We start from the raw sequence: 6,035 nt of genomic DNA on the forward strand, positions 1-6,035 counted from the left end.
GGAAGGTGAGTTTGGCGGAAGTCAAACCCTAATGCAATAATGAATGCGGCCCACGCACAGTGTTTGAAAATGAAATTGGCATTACTTATCTAGACAAACAGACAAATGTCCTTGCAGTTTCATTCACCAAGGGAGCTCTTACAGGGTGTCTGTCTGCAAAGGGACAGGGGGCTTCCTACTCTGATGGGCGTATCAGTAGGGATTTAATTTGTCTTCCTGTAAATGCAGACGAGCTCCGCTTTTGATGTCTTTAATTTTACAGGCACTGGTGGCTTGTATTTAGCCTGAGAAATAACATTATGTGAGCTTATTTGATGGCCCCAGACAGGGTTAGCCAAGCTCTGGGCCGGACGGTAAAGTGCAACCACGTGGTCTTTCGGGAACCTCTCTCACCCCTCCACTCCTCTTACCCCTACCCCTCACCCCCCCCAAGCCACCCCCAGCTGCCACCTCACCCGCCTTTTTTTCTTTTCAGAAACCTAGAGAATTTAACAGAGTACACCGCTTCCTTCATTATTCACGCTAATGCTATCGATTCAGTCAGTGCTGTGAAAATCTGTATTAACACATGGGTTAAATGGAGAAATATTTATCGAATGCTTTTGTTTACTCACCTCCTGCTCCTGACCCTGGGAAACACACAGGGGCAGTGGAGGCCCCAGCCGGCTCTGTCTGGCTCCTTCCCGGGTTAATCACATTTCACACGTCCCCACTTCTGTCAGACGCAGCACCTGACCTCCCCTTTGTCCCTCTCCGGATGAAAGTGTGAGGCTCCGTAATTTCCCTCCGGCACAAGGACAGTTTGCTTTACTGCTGGAGGTGAAACTGACACCCCGAGAAATCACAGCTGGGGCTTTTATCTACCCTTCAGCCAGTCCCCAGCGCTGATCCCTTTCACTTTGCATGAAAATAAAGGCTGAGGCTGGAGCTGCGTAACTGGGTTCTTCGGCAAAAGTTGGGAGCAGGAGCGGGGGTGGAAAGAACCTTGGGGGCTTGGTTCCCAGTGTAGGGAGTGCGGAGGCTCATCGGAAAGGAGGTGGCGAGTGCTCCCGGCAGGGGCCGCGTTGTGCGGCTACACAGGGGCAGCAAATGAAACGTACTTCGCAGGAGTGAAAGTGTTGGCACAGCTGCGAGAGCTTTAGAAACTCCTTAAGGGTAAGAGGAGGAAGGGGCAGGTCTGTGGCAAGAACTTGCAGAGCACGAACGGTCATGGTCATGAGCTCACTTAACAAGGGCACTCACTGCAGACCCTGGACAGCTCGGGATTTCCGCCCCCCCTCCCCCGGACACATTTCTCTCCCTTCTCTTCTCACTGTTTTGAAGACTCAGTAGTAGTTGGCCGACCCTGGCTCTCCATGGGTTGGCCCGCTGCAAAATCAGAAGCCCGTTCTCTGTGGGACTGAAGTCAGCAGATCCATTAAGTTGACTAATGGGGATGGAAGGATCTGTGGCCAGGGTGACATTTATATTTGGATACCCTGTTTTTCCTGGCGGGCCTCTGGGTTGCTTGGTAAATGTTCTGGGAGCCGGGACTGCGAAGCACCTCCCTGGGAGGGTGGCAGAAGTGAGAGGTGAACTATGGCAGGGAATGAGTCCAAGTGGCAGCTTTGCGGCGGAGACGGTGCCCAGTGGCAGCCGCTCGCAGTTCTCCTGGCAGTGGAAAGCCATGTCCTAAGGTATTCTGCCGACATCCACCAGAGCAGCTGGCGCCTGGTGGAAGGCAGATGGTGCTGGATCCCCCAAGTGTTGCTGTCTAGCAAGATGCCATGTCCACTGATTAAAAATAATTAAACATTCCTTCCTCCAGTGAAGGAGAATGGCACGCACGCCACGCAGGGAGGTTGACAATGGTATTACTCAGCAAGACATGCATGGTAGCAGCAGTGAGTGCCCAGGGTAGCAGGTGCGCCTGGTTTGGGGAAGGTGGGATGGGAGTGGGGCGCTTGGTTGAGCAGTAACAGCAGGAGGAGTTTAGTGAGGATGCATATGTATGAGGGATGTGTGAATGGGATCATATTGGATGAATTTCTACCCCTCAGTCTAGTTTATGGAGAACACTTTCTAATTTCTGAATGAAAATAGCAAGTTTAATGTTCATGAACTAATCAGTGTGCCCGATCACCTGGTGTGTGTGTGTGTGTGTGTGTAACCAGACGAGGGGCTGTAGTTGGAATATATGAGTATTAATGGATGATTGTGTCCATGTCTTTATTGTCCTGACTTACAGCTGAGTTACCCACTTTGTGTCTTCATACGCATGTGGTTTCTTCTGCAATAAGAGAGTCCTGGAGAGTTTGACAAACGGTTGAACATACTAATACCCCTCAGTTATACTGTTGTGTTTAATGGTTCAGTTGTATCACCATAAATGAGACTGTTTCCAGATCTACCCAGGCTCTCATATCCCTGTCCTGCTGCCTTCCCCACACCTCATTCCCATCCCCATAACAGGCCCCTTCCCATTCACAGGCAAGTTCCTAAATGTTGTTAGGGACCTACAGTCACTGCATATTTCTCAATCATTTCAATTTGTAAATGGATAACCTGCTATCCCCAATTTTTAAAATGTAGAAAAGATTCTCATTTGGACTTAATAAATTTGATTTCCAGCCAAATGGAAACGTCCAAATTTCCTGCAAACTCCAAAAGGAAGCTGCCTCTTCCTCTTACCTGTGTTTGAGATGATCAGCATTTATTTGACAAATATCTGTTGTGTGAGTGCTCTGTGACACTTCACTGTGAGCACAGTGTTGCTAGAACAATGTGACATGCATATGAACAAAAAGTAAATTCTTGTAAATCCAATATCACCCTCCAAGGGGGAAATTGGGGAATTTCGCAGTGAAGGAATGATTACGATATAACAGTATTACTTAGGAAAGTGAGGAATAAGCTGTCCTTTGAAATCTGGGGTTGCACACATATTTGTGGTAAAGAATAGTAGAATTTTCCAAGAATGGAAGAAAGATTTCAGTAAAGGCATGAAGAAGTGAATGAAGCAGAAGTTTGACTCTGCTAACAAAGAGAACCCTCATTTGTTAGAAGGAGACCAGCAAGAGAGTACTTCTCTGAATATTACCCAAATAAGGACAACTGTTTACATCTTGCAGCGCCCTGTAAAGAATGAACGAGAGATGTGGGCACATTGAAATATCAGAATTCCCTTGAGGTGGACTCTGTATTTGGCTCTTTGACTACACACTCGAAATGGTTGCCTAGCTTGATTGTTAAATCCCAGGGACTTGGAAAACTAAAACTTACAGTTCCCCAAATCCTTCATAGCTAAAGTATCTTACTACTCCCAAACAGATACCCTCTTGTGAGACTTGGAAATGAGATGAGCTCCATGAAGCAACAGACGCCAGAGGGGAGACCTGATCATCAGAAAGCCCAAGGACAGAAGCATCTGGTCCTTAGGGAAGCCAGTGCAAGATTTCTAGAGTTCGCACCAAGCTGCAGGCCTGGCAGTAGTGGTAACTCTCTGGAATAGTCCTCAGTGATTGGGTAATTTTCCAAGGCATCCTGATCCTGATGATAAATCACACAAGCATGGTTTTCTGGTTCTACTTGAGATTTTGAAAGCTATATAATTTTCACTAAAACTTTTTTTAAACCTTAAATTAGGTAGATCTTGTTACCCACAAATAAGAACACTGGTTACTATAGTTCCCTCATGAGCGTTCCTTCCAGGTTTCCAGCTAAATGAGAAGTTAGTAAGGTATAAATAGGTGCCAGTGTGACACCACTCCCCCCCTTGGACATAGCTGATTGCACCAGCAGAGGGCACCTAACCCAAAGAGCAAACTGACTACTTGACTAGTAGCCTAAGGGGTGGACTTAAAAGAGACGTGTGCCAAATAGGGCCAATAATTGCCAATTGAACCACCGGATCCTCTTTATCAAGAGTTCGAACTGCCAATATGGCAAAAGCCAGTTGAGAGACAAGAAAGAAAAATATGCAAGACTTAGAGATAAAACAAGGCAGACAGTAAGGCCAGTAAGGCAGTAGTAGCCACGTGTAACAAGAAACCAAAAGCACATACAGATTACAGTGTTCTTTGGTCAATAGCAGCAGGATTAGTAAAAGAACATTAATGAATCTGAGGAAATTCAACATGGAGCCTACTTACCCAATTTCCATTCTAGACGACTCTATGTCACCCATCGGTAGAGACATGTTTCAGGAAGCAGGGCTGGTCCATTCTTTTTTTCAGAGAGAGTCACAAAATTGGACCAAGGATCCCACCTGCAGGCTCACAGGTAATTCATGGGATCACTGGTATGAAGGTCTCACGACACTAACCACTAGTACTATTCGCCAAGCCAACCAGACCATTTTACTTGGGTTTGCATTGGCATGTCAGTGATGAAAGGAGAATAGAACAGATATGAAGAAAAAGCAGATTTGTGAGAAAGAGAAAGAGAACAAGCGAAGTGGATTCCTAAGCAGCTTCACTTTGACAAGGCTTTTCCATCCTAGTCCACATATATGTCTCGGGTGGACAGTTTCCCTGTGCCCCTTTGCCAAACGTGGTACGAGGGAGCCTGTTCTCCCCGCCGAGAAGGAGGCCTGAAGACATGACCCTATTTGTAGAGCGGAGCTAGATCCTCAGTAACCAACCAGTCTCCAAATGTGCCTGGCTCAGCAAGAACAGCCCCGCATGGTTTTTATTCTGACTAACTGCTTGTTCAACTTTCTGTGTTTGGTATGTATGTATGTATTTATTTAGAGACCTGGATACCCTCTGAGATTCCTGCCCTCTTATCATGAAGATGCCCAAGGTTCTGTTCCCCCTCGCCCACAGCACTTAAGATACCTCGAGCTTTTGCTTCTGGCATCTTCATGAGCTCCGGCAATGCAGTACCTTCAACTTAAAAGGAAGGAGACTGTCGTTTCTCTGCCTTGTTTGCTTGGAAATTTCAGAAGTAGAAAGAACAAGGAGAAACATCCTTGACTTGAATTTAGAAAAATCAGCAATGGTTCCATTTTAGTTCTTTAACATTTAAAGTCAGGTGAATAATTCTTGGAAACAAAATATTGCCCAACTGATATGTGGGTCGCTATTTAAATACTCCTTTAAATGTACTATTTGATTACCATGTCTACTGAGTAAGATCTGACAACTGACATTATTGTCAATAGAAGCCACTTGAGCAGATCTTGACACGAGAGTGGTAATATACCTTTAAATTAAATTATTTCAGCCATTTTGAAAGTCAAACCAGTTTTAATAAGTGTTTTTTGAAGCCTCATTATTATTATTATTATGAGATATTAATTTACACATATATGATGCATTCTGACTTAGTGTTCTATCAACAGTATGCATCAGAATCCTCTCACCCACCTGGAGACAAGCATGGCAGCTATTCCACAGTGCTAGGCGATGTCTTGGGCCTGGCAAGGAGCAGAGAAAATGGCTGGGAATACGTCACATACATTGGAGAGGTGGAGCCTTCTTTCAAAGTGGAGTTTGATGTTGACAGGTGGATTCAGCTGTTCGGAGGATTGTGCTGCTTTGCCCCCACCTGTCATTCATCCTGGCCTGGTTGATGCAGAAAGACACCCACCAGGGCCTTGCAATTTTGGCTGATCATTAGAGTCTCATGGGAACTTTAAAAAATACCTATGCTTAGTTCTTCCCCCGACCAACGGACACTGTCGCTGCAGGTGAGGCCTGGGCTGGAGTGTTTTGAAGCTTCACAGATCACTGTAATGGACAACTGAATTGGAGACCCACCGGCCGCCAGCACTGATTTGCAAATTTTGGTTTTCATCAGAACCACTGAGGAAAACTCTAGCCCTAACCATAGGGTCAGATGATTTCGATACAGCACAATGTTCCCAAACTGCAGATTTACACAGAAGGAATTTGTTTCTTTTTGCCCCGGCTGCTTCTCCCCACTTTCGCCCATATCCTGTTCCTGTCCTGGCAATAGCTGCCGTCACATATCCTGGTTAAAATGCAATGATGTTAATTGGAGTAATGACATATCAAACTAACCAACCATCATGAAAGTGTTCTCAGCAGAGA

This window comes from Sturnira hondurensis, unplaced genomic scaffold (assembly GCF_014824575.4).
Source record: "Sturnira hondurensis isolate 20B ecotype Veracruz unplaced genomic scaffold, ASM1482457v3 Scaffold0013063, whole genome shotgun sequence".
Taxonomy (NCBI): domain Eukaryota; kingdom Metazoa; phylum Chordata; class Mammalia; order Chiroptera; family Phyllostomidae; genus Sturnira; species Sturnira hondurensis.